The sequence below is a fragment of the Mastigoproctus giganteus genome, chromosome 7, assembly GCF_048544385.1.
Source record: "Mastigoproctus giganteus isolate SK-2022 chromosome 7, ASM4854438v1, whole genome shotgun sequence".
NCBI classification, from domain to species: Eukaryota; Metazoa; Arthropoda; class Arachnida; order Uropygi; family Thelyphonidae; genus Mastigoproctus; species Mastigoproctus giganteus.
Window position 1 is genome coordinate 57,150,172 of NC_143581.1, and position 12,753 is coordinate 57,162,924.

The following is a 12,753-nucleotide window of genomic DNA, read 5'->3' on the forward strand; positions in this document are numbered from 1 at the left end:
GATTGGTGGAATAGACTTCCATCTTTTATTGTGGAAGGTGATATCCTTAAATAAATTTAAGGCTGAACTAGACAAACATTTGGAGTGACTGAATGCGTGAAATGGGAAGGGTGGGGTTTTTTTTTTTGGGCAGATGCTATATAAGCTAGCTTTCTTGCACATATGCCTCAATTAAAGCTAATGTTTTGGTCTTGAATCAACTTCACCCACTTAAAAACTGCTTCATCTGCATCTTCATACAGACATAATTTTGCACACTTCTGCTGGGTCCCATTTCCTCAAACAGTTTGAGAATCAAAACATGGTTTTTGAGAATGGTTTTCACACTACTGGCAAGATACCAAATTTTAAAGCAATTTTTTTTTTTTAATTGCCTTGATCTACTCTATTAAGCACTTCCACTTCTTCCGCTACATTCGGATTTTCTCTTAGACATTGTAAGGTTGTTAGCAAAGCAGCTAAAACAGGCTGAGTTAGGGACAACTTGTACCTGTCATGTAAACAGACAGGTACAGACAGGTGAAATTTAGAGTGAAAGTGTTTTTGACTCATATCAGCAAAACAACAGAAGAATTTCTGGGATAAAGGAAAATCACTCTCCTAATTCTCTAATAGGGTGCTTACAGTAGAAAACAGATTGACCATAGCTGATGTCCATGTTGGGAATATGCCTTAATCCTTGCCGATAGCTGTGGACCAATAGATAGCAGTTGACCGACCCACGCAACTTCTCGTTATGGTAGAGGCAGCTGTATAGGTTTTATGGATACCACTAAATTGTAGAATATTTTAGCTGTTAACTTGTTCTCTTAAGAATTAATCACTTTAGCTCTTAAAAAGTTAAAATGATTAATTTTCAATCCTTTTTGCTCTTAATTCATGCTTTCTAGGGCATCAGCTGTGTTGCCTAAAGGACTGAGGTGTGCACAATATGTACCTACGTCTCTCGGAATCAGTTCATTATATGGAAACTGTTAATCAAAATTTGCCAAATAGAAAAATTTGCTATGTGGAAGTTAAAGAGAGGTCAAACTATATATAGAATACACTGCGTAACGTAGAATAAACTTAACTAAATATGCAATAAAATAGAAAAACAGGCAGATTCCCTGACCATTATTTCCCATGTGGTCCTCTCATGAGATGGTGCTTAATGTTCACTTTATTTTCATTTTGTTGGTCACACGTTGCAGTTTGGTTTTCTTCTCTGTTCTTAGTGATATATCACGTAATTTGGATGTGTTGCTATCTTCTGGGTACCTTTAAATTTGAATTAATTGACATTTTATAAATTTATTTAATAAAATGCCAATTTATTTATATATTAAAAATATATATTTTTATATTATATATATTCAGGGCGTTTGATCTGTCAGTGTGCAAGATGAAGAGTTGAACAAGGTGATTATGAGAGAGAAAGTTGTATTGTGTTACTTCTATGCACCCTAATGTGTAATTTATATATATATATATGTATACAAAAAAATAATAATAAAAGTATTGTGTGCATGTATTATCAAACGTGTGCAACTGGTGTAATGTGCTGTGAATTTAGTTTGGAAGACAGTTGCCCTCCTCCAGATTGCAGTAGGGATAACCTTTCCACGACACCCTTCCCTGCCATTGCTGACACCATGTTGTTCTTTTTTTGACGGCATGCTGTTGGATGCTGACACTGCTGCAGCTGGTGTGGCCAGTGTACGATTTTAGCCTGATAATAACTTCCATTCCCACATAGGGTAATCTGTTCCTGTGACTTTAATTCCCCCCCCCCTTACATCCAGAGCTTTGCCTGTTCTCCCCAGCTCTCTTCTAGGCACTTTGCGTGGTGGACCCTATCACCCTAAATACTTTGCTTCTCCTAACAGTCCCCCCCCCCCTCATGGAGGGTAGGCTACCTTCTCAGGGGGTTCCCTCTGTCCCTTTATTTTCCAATATCCTGGTGGAAGTGTTCCTATCATCCATGTTTGCATTCATTTATTATCCATAATTTAAACTGTCACCCCTGTGGTCTTTTCTAACAGAAACTTTTCTTTTTTTTAGAGTGTCCTCCTTGACAAGCTCAGGTGATACCAGCCATAGAGTTTGTAATCCCCATTTCCTGGCCCACCTCCCCATGGCCGTGGACATCAGTTAGGGGACTGTGATGTTCTATGGGCCATAGGCTAATTGGCCAGATGAATAACAGACCAACACAATGCAACACAACATGACGCATCAATGCGCGCATCCACATACAAAATCTGGGGTTTACAGAGTTTGTATTGCATCTCAAAGCTGTGTTGCAGAATTGAGGGAACTTCCAGTGCTGCTTGACCTGTAACACTAATCTATTCCTTTCTGTGCACACTGTATTCCCCGTATTCGAATTCTGCCTCCCCATGTCTGAGTGACACAATGTCTCTGATATTCCCGGTTTCAGTGAGAGGTCCTTTAGGCACTTTCAGATCACAACTTCGTGATTGTCTCTTCTCCTGCGGAACCTTTATCTCATGGCTATTCCCAACCTTGTGTTGTTTGGCAATACAAGAATGCAAAATAGGATGACCTGTGAGACTTCTTTTCTTTTTTTCCTTGGTCGGATTACTGTTTCAAAACTTCTGATGTCAACGTTTGCTCAGGTCATGTCAGTGAAATTATTCTTGCAGGAATGGAATCCTGTATCCCACACTCCACTTTAAAATCTCGTCCTTTATCTAAACCTCGGTTTTCCAATAAATGTGCTAAGGCTGCTCATGAGAGAAGAATGTTGCATATCGTAATTGGCTTGTTTCTAATTCTCCAGTTTCATTTTCTACTTACACCAAAGCTCGCAACAATTGTAAAGCAGTTATTAATCAGTCCAGTCGAGAGTTTGAACAGGCTAAGAGTAGAAAATTTGCTTCTTACCTTAATGGTAGCCGAGAATTCTGGTCTCTTGCAAAAGCTATTGGCCACAACTTCTGCTCATCTCTGCTCCCACCTCTGTCCAAACCAGATGGTTCTGTTGTCACTTCAGCCAAGGATAAAGCTGACCTGCTGGCATCCCATTTTTCTTCCAGCTCATGTATTAATGATCTTGGTAAAACACCTCCCACCATTCCCAACATGCTCCATTCAATGCTTCCTGTGATTTTCCATCAAAAGGATGTCAGAAGGATTTTGAAGAATCTTGATGCTAAGAAAGCTCCAGGTCCCAATGGTATTTCTCCACTTGTTCTCAAAACCTGTGCTCCTGAACTTATTCCTATTCTTTGCAGCCTTTTTTCACTTTCTTATTCCAAAGGTGTTTTTCCTTCTGCTTGGAAATTTGCTCATATCCAGCCAGTTCCTGAAAAGGGTGACAAATCCCTCCCATCCAATTATCGTCCCATTGCAATTACTTCTACTCTTTCTAAACTAATGGAGAAATCAATTAACCACCAACTCTTAAACTACCTAGAAATCTTCCGTCTGATTAACGATCGCCAGTATGGATTCCGTCAGTGTCGATCCACTGGTGATATTCTGGCTTATGTTACCCATTTATGGACTAATTCAATGGAAAGGTTCGGTGAAACATAAGTAGTTGCTCTTGACATCTCAAAGGCTTTCGATCGTGTTTGGCATAAAGGTCTTCTAAACAAGCTTCCAGTTATCCAGTTTTCTCTCTGCTCGCTCACTGTGGGTGATGGTAGATGGCTCTCTGTCTTCTAACTTCTCCACTAATGCCGGTGTCCCCCAAGGTTCAGTTCTTTCCCCCACTCTTTTCCTCTTGTATATCAATGACCTTCTTCCATTGACTGGAAATCCTATCCATAGTTTTGCCGATGATGGCATATTGCATTCCACTTTCCATTTTGAGAAACCTTGTCCTGCTCAATCAGCTTCAACTTCTTGAAAATCTGCTATCAATTCCTTAAATGCCGATCTTCAGGTAATTCTACAGTGGGGCAAAGACAACTTAGTTGATTTCAATCCTTCTAAAACTCAGTCTTGTCTTATATCTCACAAAAAGGATTCTTCTGCTCCTATGCTTAATTTTAGTGACACTCCGATTTCTAGGCAAAATGATATATCTCTTTTGTGGATTACCCTGACTTCTAACCTCTCTCTTGGCACAAGCACATTACAAATATTGCTTCCTCTGCATCTAAAAAACTTGGTTTTCTCTTTCGCTCTCGGCGTTACTTTTCTTCCAAACAGCTGCTCACTCTGTATAAATCGCAAATCCGCCCTGCCATGGAATATTGTTCCCACATCTAGGGCAGTGCCCCCAAAACCTCTCTCAGGCTTCTTGATTCCATTCAGAAGAGAGCAGTTAGGTTAATTAATGATTCATCTCTAACAGAGTCTCTCCACTCGCTGTCTCATAGATGTACTGTTTCTGCTGCATACCTCTTCTACAGATACTTCCATGGGCAATGTTCTTCTGAATTGGCTTCTATAATTCCCGCTCTCTCTCTCTTTCAAAACAGTCTGAACACGTGCTGCCACCAGCCAACATCCATTTACTGTCCAACTTCAAACTCACAGAACCAACTTTTCATCTTCCTCGTTTATTCATTCAACTGCCGTTTTCTGGAACAACCTTCCTTCATACATATTTCCTGAAAATTACAGTCTACACAAGTTCAAGTCTAATGTCAACAAATATCTTCTTTTGTCTTCTCAATCTCCAACCCAAGCACGGTACTAAGTACTATAGGTTCTAATACCTCTCGTGTTTGGGGTTTACATAAAAAAAAAAAAAAAAAAAATTCCCACACTGTCTGCATTTGATGACTTAATCAGTACTTTCATATTCATCAAATTTATTCACTATGCCCTCAGCATTAGTGTACGTGCAAGCATGCATGGACCTGCTCTTACTCTTAGTTACCCTAACAGCCCATGTATTTACTTGTTTCATGATGTGACCCACAGTAGGGCTTGACACCTTGCTTTCCACGCTGCTTTATGTTCCTTTAATCCACTGGTGTTTGGTGACTCTATAAGTAGGTGTAGAAGATAGTGTTACATCAAAAATGTGGTGATGAATATTTAAAGACGTATTTTTTACAATTTTTGTGCCATTTAAAAAAAAAAAAATTCTTATTCCATTTTTGACAATTTCATTCTAGTATTAGACAGTCAATTCTAAATAACAAATTAATACTGAAAAGCATTTTTGTACAATGTTTTTATTTTTATGACTTATCAAAATTTCACGAAGAAACTTGCCCTCCAGCACCAGCTGCTAGCAGATGACTTGCTACTTGGAGCCCACTCATGTTCAGGGAACTCGCTCTGCAAAGAGTAGAGCATGTAATGAACATTGTGTGTGTGCCTTAATCCTAGCACCTAATTTGTACTGTGCTTTAAAATTCTATATTATTGTATTGCATAGAACAACTTCTGATAGGCATAACGAAGAGTCATAATTGAAATAATTGTGGCTAGTAATATATCTGGCCACAATCTACAATAATTGGTTATGAAAAATGCCATAGTCAGACTTATAGACTGTTGTAGATTTCATAATAGACTAATTTATATATACAGAGGATCCTCGATATATGTCCTTTCGTATACACATCATTGATTAGGGACAGTAAACTCGATATACAGGTAACCCTCGTATAACATGGTAGTTAGGATATTATAAAATCTTGGGTAGTGTGAAACTGTGTTATGCAGCACTAAGAACCATTAGAAAAGGTGGATATTTGCGTTCCAAAAGCTAACAAAAATACATATTTTTTTATAACTATCGGAAACTTAATTTTTATTAAAAATAGTAATAACTGAACAAACTGTGAACATATATGCGAGATAATGTACATTCATTTATTTTTTCCCCCTCTTCATTGCTGCTAAGCACAATCAAACGAGAACGGGTTCTCTGTTGCAAAATATCTTCACCTTCTGAACTTTCTTCTGCAGCATCTAGATTGTGTTTCTTCCGCTCTCTTTAAAAAATCAGTAACTGGGTTTGTTTGCTTTTGCTTGATAGATCTTTGTAAATTGCGTGGTATGTGGAGCTAAGCATTTTTGAAGCTCCCTTTTGCACTTTGTGCTCCTTTCATTCGAAGGATCTGCATTCAAAAACTAAGATTCTAATTGCTCTGCTAACTTTATTCCTCCTTGTATGCTTTTTAGTGTAAAATTTAGAACTTCAGAATTTTAATCTGTGCTATCATCCTCTGAATTGATTTGGTTTCCTCTGATGCCATTTCAACCAAATCCGCTTCTCCAGCCTCTTTTTTTTTTTTTACCAGTAATTCTTGAACATCTTCAGTTGTCAAATCATCAAAACCTTCCTTTCCTAACAACTTAGCAAGTTTTGCTATCTTCCGAATCCATTTTCTGCCGGTTCGACCATGTTTCACGAATGAACTGATTGGCCATACATTTTTCCAACATACACGTGTTGATGGTTTACTTCTTTAAGAAATAAAACAATGATTCCAATACAGTCCACAATTACAAAATATTTCTATGCCTCCATCACTTCAATAGATTCGGAATCAATTTTTTCCAAAATCCATTGTAATAATTTTCTGATATAATGAGTTTTAAAGGTAGATATAATGCCTGAATTAAAGAAGTTGTATTAGGTGGTAGGAACATTACTTGAACATTTTGGATGACTTAAATCTTTTGGATGGCATAGTTTTCCACAGCTGGTACAAAACAATTTAGAAACCAAATCGGCAGTTACCCACATTATGCCTAAGTTCCTTCGGCATAATTTAGGGCTGGAATTTAATTCACAACAAGGAAATTATTCCAGTGCAGTTCTTAAGAACAAAGTTTAGTAATACATACATGGAAAAATTTATAAAGAATCAAATAAAAACCAGTATAACCTTACAATAACTTTAAAAGTCATGAACTGCACGTTTTGAAGTCAATTTTTTATGGTCTCAACGAAGCACAAGTTCAGTAGCACAGAACCTAACACGGGTATTTCCCAGAAATTTTTTTTTCATAATGACTAGTGAGTCAACAGCGGGGATTCACAAAAAATAATCGAAATGTTGAAAAATTATATCCAACATAGTAGCAGGGTTTTCTCTGCACAAAGGCTCAAAAATACCGTGTTTTGAAAGGTTTGACACAATTCTCTAACCATGTTAGAGCGAAATTGTGTTATATAAGAACCGTGTTGGCCGAGGATTGCCACAATTTATCAAATTCGTAATTACATACTGAATATAAAAATATATACAGTGCGTATCAAAACACAAGTACAGTCATAAGTGTGTATTAAATATTTAATATAACAAATAAATTTTACAGAACTGTAAACTATACAGCAGAGGTGGGGAACCATTTTATATTGGAAGGCCATAATTTTTTAACCAATATGCTATTAGGCCACATGCTGAGAATTTAATATATACAAAATGTAGGCATATTCACAATTTTAATTATTGTATTAGGAATTTAAACAAAAACATTAGCAAAGACATTTATTTGTTAGTGATGATAGTAAAACTACTGAGTGCCGGGCACTCAGGATAAAGGGTCTGTAGTCATGAATGGTTTAGTGTAGTATCTGAAATAGAGAGCTTTATGGTAATTGAAAAAAGTTTCTAGTACCCCGGCTTGGCCTAAAACTGAGGAGCTAATGAAAACATCTATTTGAGTCTTTCCAGTTGTGAATGACAAGAGTGGGAGAAACGATTAAAGTCTTGGGGGGGGGAAGCGACTGGCAGGTGAGGACCGTGCAAGACTCTGCACAGGCACTCCCCATCACCACCTCCTCAACACTGGCTCTCTGGGTACCTCCTTGCTGGGACAACTCCAGCTTTAAAATTTGTTAAAAAAATACTTCTCATTCCAAAATTTATAAATGACCTTTATAGAATATTAACTAACTATTTAGCAACCTTTTTGTCACCAAAAGAAGAGTTACTTAGTACAATTAAGTGTGCTATTAAAGTGCAATAAAATATTTTTTTTTTTTTTTTTAATTTTAAAACAAAAAGTAAATGATTCATTTTAATCGGAATAGTTTTCCCTTGATAAGCATTGAATAAAGCATAGCAAATGTGATTTTTAAATTTTTAGCTCCATTAGCGACGAAAATAGAGGGGGAGGACACACAAAAATTACTCACATTTTCCTGTCTGGCACCACCATTTTTAATTTTAAAAATATTTTAAACCTCATTGAGCTCTTTCCAACAGTGTATAATAAGCTATAGGTTGACAACATTTTTGTCCCCCCCACAATTTTCCCCCCATTTCTCAGACAAATTTTTGTCAACTGCAATCAGTATGGCATTATGTTGCCCACATGAAGCACAAACCCATGCAAAATTTCAAGTCAATAGGTTGAGTGGTTCCAGAGATACAGTGCTGTGACAGACAGATAACTGAGTAACATTATAAGGGTCCTTTGTTAGATTATGCACCCAAAAAATGGATGAATTAGACAACAAACCATTTAATGAGTTTTTTGCGACTGCTTAATGCCCCATATAGTAGTCTGATGTTTGGTTCCAACATCGTTGAGCTTAGTTTTATTTGGCCCTCCAAGTGATTATCCATCATCTGAGATCTCAAGCTTGTATTAATTTGTGTTATATATGTAAATGTTGATTCACAACAGTAGGTTGTGCCAAAACAAGATAGCATTCAAAGAGCATGTTGACGTAGATGTGAATATTCAACAGCATTTTTCCATATTTGAAGAAGATAATCCTTCAAGTCAAATAGAGACTTCAGAATGTTATCTTCTGAGAGCTCAATTAATTCCATCTATAAGTCATCATGAGCTTTGGAGACACCAATCTGGTGTGGTTTAAAAGCTAGTTTCAGTGTGAGATCATATTTCACAAAATCAGCAAACCTTTCATTGTATTCTTCAATCAGGGAATATATAACAGCTGTGTATTCTTTCATGTCGCATTTCCTGAAACTTAAACTGTAAACTAAATTATATAATAAGAATAACGATATATAAAAAAGAGAATAGATAAAATTTACCTTAAAAATATTTTAAGTTTGCTGCTATGTCATGAAATAAAAGGCAGATTTCGCATTTGAGAGAAATAGACAAAAGGCTGCAACTGGTATCCCTAAAGGCAGCAGTTTCCCCACCCCTGCCATACAGTACTGTAAATCATAATTTTAGAGAATATATAATGAAATAAAAATATAAATAATAAATAAATAGTAAATTCTAGAAAATAAACAATAGAACTTTCTAGAACAATGCACAGTAGGTCCGTGAAATCACTACACCGTTTGTGTGCTTACAGTGTCCAGTTCCACATTGTTTTCGTAAGTGTAGAGGTGCTGTGAATATATATCTAAAAATATTTCACTAATCCGTCATGAGTGGAAAATATTCAAAAAAGTTGCCTAGTGCAGTGAAAAGGCATGTAACTTTAGATATTAAAATAGAGGTGATTAAGCAAAGTAGAAGTGTTGAAAGAGCCGTTGATGTTGCTCGGTGTCTTGACTTACTCCAACTACAGTGCGTACGATTATCAAAAATGCAGAGGAGGTAATGAGCAAATCACAGTATATAACCTTGAAAAAATGGAGAAGTTGCTTTCAACGTGGCTTGAAGATATGCACAATCAAAATACTCCAGTAAGTTTTGCTCTTATTCGGGAGAAGGCACTCAGCCTGTATGATTTTGTTGGGGGAGAGAAGTGAGAGAGTGTTTAGCTTCAGCATGTGAAACTTGTAGTGTTGAGTCCTGGCTGATTTCATAGGTTTCAATCCTGTTATGGATTTAAAAATGTGAAACTACAAGGTGAGGCATCAAGTGCAGACACTGAAGGGGCATTTGCACAGACTTTGTCTAGGATTGTAGAGGAAGAAGGTTATGACTCTAGACAAGTTTTTAATGTGGATGAAACCAGCCTCTACTGGAAGAGAATGCCATCCAAAACATACATTTAAATCCATGAAAAAAGTGCTCCAGGGTTTAAGGCCTCCAAGACCACTTAACACTTTTGCTTGTGGGGGGGGAGTATAATGCAAATGGAGGAAAGAAGTTTAAGCCACTATTCATGTATCACAGTAAGAATACTAGCACCATGACAAATTGCCTTCCCGTGATCTGGAAATTCCAGCGAAAGGCTTTGATTATAAGGTAAATCTTCTGTGACAGGTTTGTAGAAAGTCTTGTTCCTGAAATAAAACTTTATTGCCACACGAAAATTTTGTTGTTTACGATTCTTTTGTTGTTGGATAATGCCCCCCAGCTTATGACATCGACTTCGAAGCTTTGTGTCTTAACATCAAAGTTGTGTTTCTGCCACCATGAACTACTTCACTTATTCAGCCTATGGGCCAAGGTATCGTAGCAAATTTTAAAGCTTAGTATTTAAGAAAAACATCTAGAAAGCTAATCCATGAGAATGATGATGAAAGCAAACCAACTGTTCAGGAGTTTGGAAGAGCTTTAACATCAAGGATGTGAATGAAGTTACAGTTAGGTGTATGAACAGTGTTTGGAAGAACATTTATCCAGAAGCTGTGCATGACTTCACTGGTTTTGAAACTTCTGAAGAAGTTCATGGGGAGCTGGTGTCTTTGGAAAGGCAAATTTTTGATAATGTCAAAGAGGATATTAAAGAGCTGCTTGAGGCACACTCACAGCCCTTAACCAATGAATAATAGGCTGAACAGAATAGGCAAGCATTTGATGAATAGACTATGGAAGATGAAGACACAGGCCCAACAGAAGAAAACAGCTTAACAACAAAGAATCTTAGGCATGTTTTTAACCTTGCTAATGAATTAATATGTATTCTGCAGAGTTGTGATCACCTGCTTGATTGTTTTTCTAAGGTAATGTAACTCATAAATGATAGTGTCTTGCTATCATGAGATTTATGATGCAAAGATTCTTGGTGGCAAGCAGATGAAGTTAGACTCCTTCTTCAAGAAAAAAGTCAGAGAACCTCAAAGCTAGTTGCAAGAACTTCAGCTACAGTTGCAGTAACTTCAAGTGCTGAGGATGAGCAATTGTAATAGGAAGAATAATGAAATATTTTTGTTTTATTAATAATTTCTTAGTGTCTTTTCTAATTATTACTTAGCAATTATAGTAGACTGTCGAAATAATGGCACCCCAAATAACGGAACATTCAAGCTAACGGCACATTGAGATCAGATGTTAACATTACATACAGCGCAGGTGTCGTGCATTAATGGCAGAATATAACATTGGATTGTCAACATGTTTATATGCAGTTAATAAGATTGCATTATTAATAAAACTTTCTAGATAACGGAAAATCAAAATAGCGGCCCCTTGAATCCCCAAAGGTGCATTATTCTGAAAGTCTGCTGTACTATAAATTATACGGTATTACAGTTTAATGTACAATAAAATAAGTATATTCTATTCATGTGCCTATATACTTCCATATAAATTGAATTTTTTTTAGTTGGTCTGGAACATATCTGCCACATAATTCATTAGTTCAATGGGAAATCAATGCCCGATATACATCGTTTTGTTATAGGTTGTGCTTTTTTAGGAACATAAATACAATGCATATTGAGGACCCTCTGTAATTGATTATTTTAATTACTGCAATAATTGATCATCATAATACTCATTCATAATGAAAATAATCAAATGATTATGGTTGTTTTGGTCAACTAGATTTTACTCCCATACATCACTTGGTTGTTCACTTAAGATATGTTATTCACAGTTTATCGTACCACTAATGAAAGTCACCTGCCATATTATGAGAACCTATTAACTTCAGATTTTTAAATGAAATGGTAATGTTTTGGTGATTCTATACAATTCTTAAAGATATTAGTGACTTAGGCAGAACCATGAATAATGATATTTGTCTGTTAATTGAACATAAGCCTAAGTGCAGTGGTTCCCAACCAGTGTGCCTTGGCCCTTTTCAAGTATGCTCCAAGATTAGGAAAAATTCTGTTGAGTTCAATGGCGATCACTATTTTGGTGTGCCATTAATATTCTTATTTTAACTTGAAGTGTGACTTGACTGACAGAAGATTGGGAACCATTGGCTTAGTGGAAAGCAATTTGCCTTGATCTTCAGTGGGAGCAGAATAATCACCATGATCGAAAATCAGAAACAGCTAAAGCATACAAATTTTGTTTCAAAAAAACCAGTCACTAAATTAAAAATAAGGGTTATATAAAAAAAATTCAAACCCTACAGGTTGCATCCTAGAGATGAAGATTTTATTTTGACAGCTGTTACTTGTTAACTTAACAACTATGGAATTGCAACACTGGTGCAATGTTGAGCTGGTAATGGTGCCATTTGAAGGTATGATGGGAGATTATTATCATGTCCAATAATAGTTTTATAGCATGCTTAGTTTCAGTATGGTTTCTCAGACCTCATATATGGTTTGAGAGATCCCTTCAATATCCCTGTCTCTAAGACAATGGTGAGATCATACCTGTAATGTTGTATTTAGGTTTTTGAGACCAAATCTAAAGAAAGATATATAACTTCTAGAGAAAGTGCAAAGAAGGGTAGCTAGATTGCTGAAGAGTGCTAAGGTTTATCACTATGAGGGACGCCTCAGAACTCAACACCTTAGGCGGATTTGATTGAACATAAGTGCATAAGGTCCTTGGGATGGGATTTAGTAAAATGAATATTTCTCACCACTGAGTGAGACAAGAACCAGAGGGCACAACTGAAAAATTTTAGCAAAAGTAATAACATAACAAGATCATTGATCTGTGAAGTTTTCCTCTGAGCAGAGTGTTGTAGAATGTTGGAACAAGTTGTTTGCAAGGGGTGACTGAATCAGAGAGTTTGGCAAAATTCAAGGAGTA

At 36.5% G+C, this 12,753-nt stretch overlaps 1 protein-coding gene across 3 annotated transcripts in view; it reads left to right on the plus strand.

Annotated features, from left to right (window-relative positions):
• Window positions 1-12,753, plus strand: part of LOC150082919 (uncharacterized) — a 207,076-nt gene that overhangs the window by 80,272 nt on the left and 114,051 nt on the right. The window lies entirely within an intron of this gene.